This window comes from Fukomys damarensis, unplaced genomic scaffold (genome assembly GCF_012274545.1).
Source record: "Fukomys damarensis isolate Sample0158 unplaced genomic scaffold, DMR_v1.0_HiC HiC_scaffold_14, whole genome shotgun sequence".
Taxonomy (NCBI): domain Eukaryota; kingdom Metazoa; phylum Chordata; class Mammalia; order Rodentia; family Bathyergidae; genus Fukomys; species Fukomys damarensis.
In genome coordinates this window covers 25451708-25461593 of record NW_022900926.1, presented here as the reverse complement: position 1 = coordinate 25461593, position 9886 = coordinate 25451708, and positions in this window count along the sequence as shown.

Sequence of the window (9886 nt, the reverse complement as noted above, 5' to 3'; positions counted from 1 at the left end):
TGAAATATAGTGTTGGAATTTCAATTGGCATTGCATTGAATGTATATAGCAGTTTCGGTAGTATGGCCATTTTCACTATGTTGATTCTTCCTACCCAGGAGCAGGGGATATCTTTCCATTTTTTTATATCCTCTTCGATTTCTTTTTTCAGAGTGCTGTAGTTTTCAGTGTAGAGATCTTTTGTTTCTTTTGTTAGATTGATTCCTAGATACTTCATTTTTTTGGATGCTATTGTAAAAGGAATTTTTTCCCTTATTTCTCTTTCTGTCTGTCTGTTATTTGTGTATAGAAAGGCTATTGATTTTTGGGTATTCACCTTGTATCCAGATACTTTACTGAATCTGTCAATTAAGTCTAGAAGTTTTTTGGTGGAGTTTTTTGGATCTTCAATGTAGAGTATCATATCATCAGCAAATAATGATAGTTTAACTTCTTCCTTTCCTATCTTTATTGCTTTAATTTCTTTCTCTTGTCTAATTGCTGTGGCTAATGTTTCCAGAACTATATTGAAGAGAAGTGGCGATAGTGGGCATCCTTGTCTTGTTCCTGATTTTAACATGAAGGTTTTCAGTTTTTGGCCATTCAATATGATGTTGGCTGATGGTTTTTCATAAATAGCCTTTATTAAATTGAGGTATAGACCATCTATTCCAATTTTTTGCAGGGTTTTTATCATGAATGGGTGTTGAATTTTATCAAATGCTTTTTCTGCATCTATTGAGAGGATCATATGGTTTTTGTCCTTGACTTTGTTAATATAATGTATTACATTCACTGACTTTCGTATGTTGAACCACCCTTGCATCTCTGGAATAAATCCGACTTGGTCATGATGGATGATCTTCTTAATAATCCTCTGTATTCTGTTTGCTAGTATCTTATTAAGGATTTTTGCATCTATATTCATTAAGGAGATTGGTCTGTAGTTCTCCTTTTTGGTTGTATCTTTCTCTGGTTTGGGAATCAGAGTGATACTTGCTTCCAGGAATGAATTTGGAAGTATAGCTTCTCTTTCAATTTCATTGAAAAGTTTGAAGAGTAATGGTAGTAGTTCTTCTCTAAATGTCTTGTAAAATTCAGCAGTGAATCCATCAGGGCCTGGGCTTTTCTTTGTTGGTAAGTTTTTAATTACATTTTCAATTTCACTGATTGTGATTGGGGTGTTTAAAATGTTTTTATCTTCTTCGTTCAACTTTGGTAATTCATAAGTATCTAGAAATCTGTTCATTTCTTCTGTGTTTTCCATTTTATTAGAGTACAGGTTCTCAAAGTAGGTGTTCATGATCCTCTGGATTTCTTTCGGATCTGTTGTGACTTCGCCTTTTTCATTCCTAATTGCATGGATCTGAGCCTTTTCTTTCCTTTTTTTGATAAGATTAGCTAAGGGTTTGTCAATTTTATTTATTCTTTCAAAAAACCAGCTCTTTGTTTCATTTATTTTTTGTATCGTTTTCTTAATTTCAATTGCATTGATTTCTGCTCGGATCTTTATAATTTCCTCTCTTGTTCGAGCTTTGGGTTTTTCTTGCTCTTGTTTTTCTAGGAGTCTAAGTTTCATCGTTAAGTTGTTTATTTGAGCCCGCTCTGTTTTCCTAGTGTGGGCATTCAATGTTATGAATTTTCCACGTAGAACTGCTTTCATTGTGTCCCAAAGATTCCTGTATTCAACTTCATTTTTTTGAGAAATAATTCACTTAATCTATGTGAATACTCACGGGACCACCTGATCCAGTGCCTGCCGTTGGTGTTTTCCTTCATGTCTTAGTTACTTTTCTTTTGGTGCTGAGACAAAATACCCGACAGTTAAAGGGAGGAAAGTTTTTTTTAGCTCACAGTTTGTAGAGGTTTCAGTCCATAACTGGCTGGCTCCAAGGCAGGGTGGCTTGGCAGAGGAGCAATACAGAGGAGGACCAGTTCATGGCAAGCAGAAGACAGCAAAAGTAACAGAGGAAATTAACAGTGTCTTTCTGCCCCATTTATTTTATTCAGACTACACAGGATAGGCAGCACTTACACCCTTAATCCTAGTGCCCTTGAGTCTAGCATTTCACTATGACTCAGTTCCAGTGCCACACACTCTAGATCCAGCCACCTCTGAAGCTATGACTGCATGAAGCTTTCTAGGGGCTTCTAAAGATAAGCCGTAATACTTCTCCACCAAGTGTGACAATCTGTGACTAGGATTACAGGCATGATTAATACTACAAGAGCTCAGCTGTGTCTTTTCAGTGATAGTGGAAGACTCAGGACGTAAGGAACTCAGGAGCCCTCTGTTGGCTGTTAACTATGATGCAAAGGCTGCTTGAGTTCAGGGTCCTTTGGGTACCCAGGCCTCAGGTAAGGCTTTGGGAAGTGGCAAAATGTATTCCCCAATTCTTGTGGCTTTGTAAAAGTATCTGTGAGAGTCTCTTAACTAAGATCAGTTAACACTACTGTCTCTTTCAACACTGACTGCCCCTCCTATTGGATGGCCCTGGGGTGAGTGGCCATGGGGATTTGGGGACTAAGCTAAGGGACAATTCACTTACAGATATATTGAGTTTTGGATCATTGGACATCTTAGTCTTTTTGGGCAGTATAACAAACAGGATGGCACAAACTGGTTGACTTGTAAACAAAAGAAATTTATTTCTCAGTTCTGGAGACTGAGAAAAAGTATGGCAGAGTCATTGGGGAAAACCCTTTTTCTGGTTCATAGATGGTGTCTTCTTGATGTGTTCTCATAGTATGGAAGGGATGAATGTGGCCATGTTCTCTAAACTTCCAAATAATAAATTGTTAATTTTGGTTTTATTTGCTCATAGGATTTGGGATAGTTATGTGTTGAATTGTCTCTTCTCTTCAAATTCACATGTTGAATCTCTAGTCCTAGTGTCTCTATCCCAATATTCTTGGGTCTCTTTCATAAGAAACTAAATCACCTCTTGTGTTAGTTACTTTTTGCTTGCTACTGAGACAAAATATCCAACACCTAAAGTTAGGAATGGAAGGGTTTATTTGGCTTACAGTTCATAGAGTCCATAGTCGGCTGGCTCCATGGCAGAGATGACAAACAGGCATTACAGAGAAGAAACATGGCATGCACAAGGCAGCAAAGGTAAAAAGAGACTTAACAGCAACTTTCTGTACCTTTTATCTTATTCAGACTACTTGGTGTGGATAGCACTCACACTGTTAATCCTAGTGCCCTTGAGACTAGCATTGCATCATGAATAATTTCCAATTTCTTATACTCTAGATCAAGCCTGTGACCACATGAGGCCTTGTTGGGGGACATCTAGACCCAAACCATAACATTTCACCCGTGACCCCTCCACAGACTCATGCACATTCCTTTACACAAAAGGCATTTAGTCCATCTCTAAGAGTTGCTTAAGTCCTAACAGTTTCAGCACTGTTGAAAAGTCCAAAGTCTCTTCAGAGATTTAAGGCAACCTCTGAGCTGCAAGCCCCTGTTCAAATGAAAAGAAAGTTAAACACGTCCAACATTCCATGGCACAAGATAAACATTACCATTCCAAAAGGCACAAACAGGAGGATACAAAGGAAGGGGCCAAAGTAAGTCCAAGATCCAGCAGGCCAAATATTACACTCCACAGTTCCACTTTCAGTATCTGAGGCAATCTGTGGCAAATTGTGAACTCCAAAGAGCATTGGTGGCTTTGCCCTCATGACACTTCAGGTGGTTGTAGCTCTCATGCCTTCTCTGGGGCTGGCTCTGCTCCCTCTTTACAGTTTTCTTTAGACAGTCCACGCTCCTGGCTTCTCCAAACTTCTGGGGTCTTCACTGTATCTTTGGATTTACACTCACAGCTGCACACATTGCCCTCTCTGGGGCACCTTTTCTAGCCTCCCAGGGCTTCTTTTGAAATCTGGGTGGAAGCCTTCCTGACCCCACAACTCTTGGATTCTCCATGCACCTAAAACCAGCACCACTTGGATGATGCCAAGGTCTGCTGCCAGCCAGAGCATTAGTAGACAATCTTCCCTCTCTGTTGGTGGTAGGGGTTAAATTCCTATGAACCAAATCTCGAGGAACAACTTTCCTAAACTGCCATTTTGGAACAACTTCTCTAGGTTGCCCCCATTCTGGAATATGGTGCTCTGGGCTTTCTTCTCAAAGCAAAATCTTTTACCTTTACAACTGTGACACTGCAAAGGGTAGAGTCCTACTGCTTCCTGTGATGCCTTTAGGCCATCTTTTTTATTCTCCTGTTCCTTCTTATCAATAAAGATATCCTTTGCTCTATTTTTACAGTCCACAGTTTTACTGGAGCTTCCTTTCTGGCCCAACTCAAAACATTTTAAATCATTCTGCTCTTTCAAATAATTTCTGCTCTTCATTCTCCACAGAGATCTGGCTAAAAGCACCCAACACACCTCTGCCTCAATATTTAACTACCTTGAGATTTCTTCTGCAAGTTTAATTAGTCCACAACCTCTAATTTCAATCTCAGGCAAAGTCTGGACACAAAACGCAGACAAATTTTCTGCCAAGCCATAATACACATTGTCTGGAGTCCAGCAGCCAATGCAGTCCTTCTTCCTGCACAAATCTCCCGAGCCTGATATTTACATGCTTTCTGGTCTTCTGAATTCTGACCAGAATCTCCCATACAAAACAACCTAAGGCATTCCAACCCTGCATCTGTAGCCAATGTCTCTGGACATTTCCTAACTCTTCCCCTTCCCACAAGCCAGTTTTAAAGGCTTCTGAGCCACATGGCTAGGTAATATCATAATGATGGCCCCGCTCCTGGTACCAAATTTCTGTGTTAGTTACTTTTCTCTCACTACTGAGACAAAATATCCAACACCCCAAACTAGGAATGGAAGGGGTTTATTTGGCTTGTAGTTCGTAGAGGTTTCAGTCCACAGTAGGTTGGCTCCATGACAGAGATGACAAACAGGCATTGCAGAGGAGAAAAACATGGCATGCACAAGGCAGCAAAGGTAAAAAGAGACTTAACAGCACCTTTCTGCACCTTTTATATTATTCAGACTACTCGGGATGGGTAGCACTCACACTGTTAATCCTAGTGCCCTTGAGCCTAGTATTGCCTCATGAATCAATTCCAGCTTCACACACTCTAGATCAAGCCTATGAGCTCTTGAAGCTTTGGGCAGAGATTTAGATCCAAATAACACCTCCCAAAGGCCCCACCTCCTACTTCTATCACCTGGGAGATCAGGATTTTAGCATATTTGGGGCAGTACAATCGTTCAGACCATGATGCTGGGATTTATGTGCTTTGCAATTATTGGTAAATTATTTGTAGCTTCCCTGGAGAGGGAGGAGCTTCCAGAGATATTCTTACTGGCTGCTGTGCTTGTCCACCTGGGTTGGACATGAACTGTCATAGAACAAAAGCCTAACATTGGCAGTATGTGCGTAGTGAAGGCAAAAAGTTTAAGACAAATGGAACTGGAAGGTTGTCTGTGGACATTTCTCCCCAGAATGTTATAGTTTCTTTATGTAAAATACTCAGTAGAGTATCTCTAAATTTGATAGCAATCTTAAAATTTTACATGGCATTGCCAACAATGTCATAAGTTAAAATAAATCATTCTAAACTTTAGCTGTTGGAAGGAACCTCAAATTTAAACCAAGATAAAATGAAAACAACGTTTTTCTCTCTATAGAAGATATTTTAAAATATTTATTTATTTATTTTTTTAGGAAAAAGTGATATAAAAAGATATGCAACCAAAAATGTAGAAAAAGGAACATTAGAAAAATGTGTAGGCAGTTAATAAAAACACACGATTTGGGGAGAGAGAATTTTGTTTGTTGTATTTGTCAGTTTATGTTAAATTTATAATTCACAACTTAGCTTCTCATTCAAGAATATTTGTGATCATGATTAAATTTGTATTGTAAGCTCACTTTCCTTTTCTTCGAGAGACTTCAAAATTATAAATATCAGGGCCTCAGAAATCTTGTTCTGACCTGGAGGAGTCTGGCTCTCAGATCCACCCTTGTTCTTGTGCCAAGTCCTTCTTTGAATCTGATGTTAATACTCAGAATTGTAAGTGCTCTGTTTTTCCACTTCCTCCAGAAGAACTGAGAGTCAGAGCAGGTAGTTACCAATCATTTCCTTTTGATCTGAAAGGTTTCAGTGACTCTAGAGGAGTATGAGGACGCGTGTCATTTGCCCAGTCAAAGTAAAACCTTGATTTGGAGTGTGAAAAACGGGTTCTCATTTTCCTAGGAAGTTTTCAACACAAACACATGCCATGCTTTTGAATGAAAAGTAAAATTTAAAGCCAGTGGATGGAAATTTCTTGTAAGAAGATGTAAAAAACCCCTAGCTCTTCCTATTCTTGAAAATGAGAGTTGTTTTTGTCAGAGGATCTGAGACCTGAATATATGTTTTTGAAAGGAATTTGGCAGGTTGTGATAAGTCCCATGATTCTGTGATTTTACTCAGTGCAGCAACACTCCCCTCCTCTGCACTCACATGCTTGGTGGTTCACGTGTGAAACTCAGGAAACATGGTCCTGGGTGATAAATACTTCTGAACATACAAGAGTTTACATTTAAAGCCAAGGTTTTTTGCCTTCATCTCCCATCCCACATAAGCCTCACTTATTTTGATGGAACTATTCTGTGGTTTTAAAAATATCTCACACTGTGAAGTATGACAACCTATTACAGAGCAAACATAACATCAGAATCCAGCCTAGAGTATTCCCCTCTGTCTCGCCTTGGCATGGAGGAAAGAGCCAGTTCTCAGAAGATGGTAGCCCCGTGCTCTAATACTGACTTTGCCTCCCCTTCCCAGTGTGACCTTGGCAATTTGTTGAATCTCTTTTATGGAAACGTGGATATTAAATTCCATGGAAGTTGTGAGAATTAAACAAATTAGCAATAAATTTAAGAACGAAACCCCAAAACCCACCTCTTCATCTAGTTTGGCATCTGGCACAGAGAAGTAACTAAATAAATGCTTAAAGTAAAAGAAAGATAAAGCCCTAAGCCTGCTTCTGAGTGAAGTGAAATCTAGATTATGGCAGGAAAAAAAGGACCCAAAAAAGAAAGGAAAGAAAGGGTTAAATTATAGAATGTTTGGTAAATTTTGAAAGAAATAGCAGAAAGCAGATTCTCATTTGGAGAAAGTTTTATATCAAACATATGTTAAAAATATTCAGGCCTTACAAAGGAAGTGTAAGTAGATTAATTATCTGCAGGGAAGTACTGTCATGTTTCTTGGTTGAATTAAAGAACACATGTTAATATGTTTGTTCTTTCATTAGTTCAAGAAGCACATAATAAGCATTTAATATATGCCAGAAAGTTTTCTGGTACTGGAGAGTACAAAGAGGAATGATACGTTTAAAAAAGTTATGGTTTACTAGGGGAGATAAACATAAAAACGTGAGGATGTTGAAAGACAGGGTACAAAAGAGGAGGGAGGAGTGAGCATTTGAGGGGTCAGAAGTTATTTTTGCAATGGGATGGGTGTCTGCCTGCTGAGAAGGTGGAGCGGAGTGAGGTGGTGGAGACATTCCAGGCAGGGAACTGAACCAAGGCACAGTTGTACATCAGCTTTGCATGTGCGTGGGAGCTGAGTAGGATGACAGTTGTGGTTCAGGGACATCTGGAGCAATGGGTTTAGAGGTAGGCAGGTCGAGTGAGGGACTGCAGACTCCATGCTTCAGTACAAGCCTATGAAGCGCCATATCAGGGAAGAGTGACAGGTTGGAGCAGTGACCCTAAGAGCAAATGGATGTTCTATAGTGGAACCTGAAAAGCCAGGTGCAAGGATGGGATTTGAGAATTTGGGGAAACATGATGCAAGTAGGGTTTTGAGGATGAGTTTCCAATCAGTATTATACTGTGATGGTTAATCTTGATTATCAGTTTATTTGACATGAGAGATGTCTCAGAGATTAGCAAAGCACACTTCTGGGTGTGTCTGGGTGGGTCATGGCGCATGACCTTGAGACTATCAGGTCCTTGGTGCCTTCCTCTTGGACTCTTCCTGCTCTCCCTGCTTCCCAGATGCTCTGAAATAGGCAGATTTTCTCCACTGAGTACTTCTGCTGTGATGTTTCTGTTTGGAGCCAGCAGACCGTGGACTGAAATCTTGAAACTGTGATCTAAAAATGAATCATTTTTTTCCTTAAACTTTTCTATATTAGTCATTTTGTCCCAGGAATGAAAAACAGGATAATAAATATATCATATAAATTTCATGGGGAAGACAGCTGAAGAAAGGACATTAAACAAGATATTTTTCTTCTCTTTCCTTCCTTTCTTTCTTTCTTTCTTTCTTTCTTTCTTTCTTTCTTTCTTTCTTTCTTTCATCTCTCTCTCTCTCTCTCTCTCTCTCTCTCTCTCTCTCTCTCTCTCTCTCTCTCTCTTTCTTTCTTTCTTTCCTTTGCAGTGCTGGGAATCAAACCCAGGACTTCACACATCTTAAGTAAGTGTCCTACCACTGAACGACATTCCAAGCTCAAGATGTTTTATAAGCCAGGGCAATGCATAAGTATGGGCTTGGATCAGCAGATCATTCTTTAAATTTTGCTTATTTTCTAATTTTTTAATCTGTAGGAATGGTTTGGAATTTTGAAAAATGACTCTCTCTTTTGTGTGGACAATCAGAAACCAATGTCCACAAAATGGACTTGAGGGCCAGGGGTTTAGCTCAGTGGTTCCGCTGCCTGCCTCGCAAGTGCAAGGACCCAAGTTCGATCCCTGGTACCAAAAAACAAAACAAAACAAAAAAACACAAATTGGACCTGAAACCTGACACAACTTGCTTAAAAACTGATGTTACAGGAGGAATTTCATACATGCAAATGAACACCTGTGGAAATTCTTAGGCAAGAACTGCTAGATTTAGCAACACCAGTGTAGCGATTTGAGAGGGGATTTTTTGGGGGCCAGATGCCCAATTTTACAGATTGTTTTACTCTTGGATCTGCTCTAATGTTTGTTGAATAGACAAACAATCCCTATCTTTAAAAGAGTCAACTGAACATTTTTTAAATTAAAAATCCCAGAAGGAATGAACTTAGATGATATATATTTCAATGTGTTCTGAGAATATAATACAATGTTTTAAAATAGCCTTCTCATTTTCCTTTCCCTTCCCTAGTTGCAGACAAAATCAATATGAATCAAAACAGAGAATAAAACATATTACGGTGGAAAGGTCAAATAACATATATTATTAAGGGACACGAGCAAGAAGCTTTGGATATGTAGCTTCCTATCATGTCCTGTGAGTACAGCAAACATAAAGGAAACTAAATTATGTAACTTGACTAAAATGATGTACAGAATTTAAGGAGAATCAGAAAATGTACAAAATGTGTTGAGCTAATGCTTTTGGAATTAGCCTGTAAATTTGTCAACATTCCAGCTTATAATTTTTAGTATTTTTATTTCATGTGTATTCTATATTTATTTCTATAGTTTTTATTGAGCTTAAAAGCTAGGTTGGTGTTTTATCTTTTTCTCCAAAAATTTAAAAATTACATGCTAAACTGTTGTAACATTATGTTTGACATTAATGTTAAGATTTCACTATAAGAAAAAAATTAAAGATAATTCAAGAGATGAGCTCCGGTTATATCATAAATTCACCAGCTTTTACTGTTTAAACAAAGTTAAATAATTTCATTTTCACACTTTCTAATAGTGAAGTGTATTGAATTATGTAAGTTCTATTTCTGAAAGCACTGGTTCTTGAGTACTAAAATGCCACCTTGAGAAATTAAACTTATTTTTCTCTGTGAATCTGAATCTGCACAGGGTATTTAACTACTTTGAGGAGAAAAATAATATAACAAACAAAGCTATGGGAAATAACCTGAAGCTATCTCTGAGTGCGAAGGAATCTGGGCCGTGAGGCTGTTGTGGAGCCTCCATTTGGGC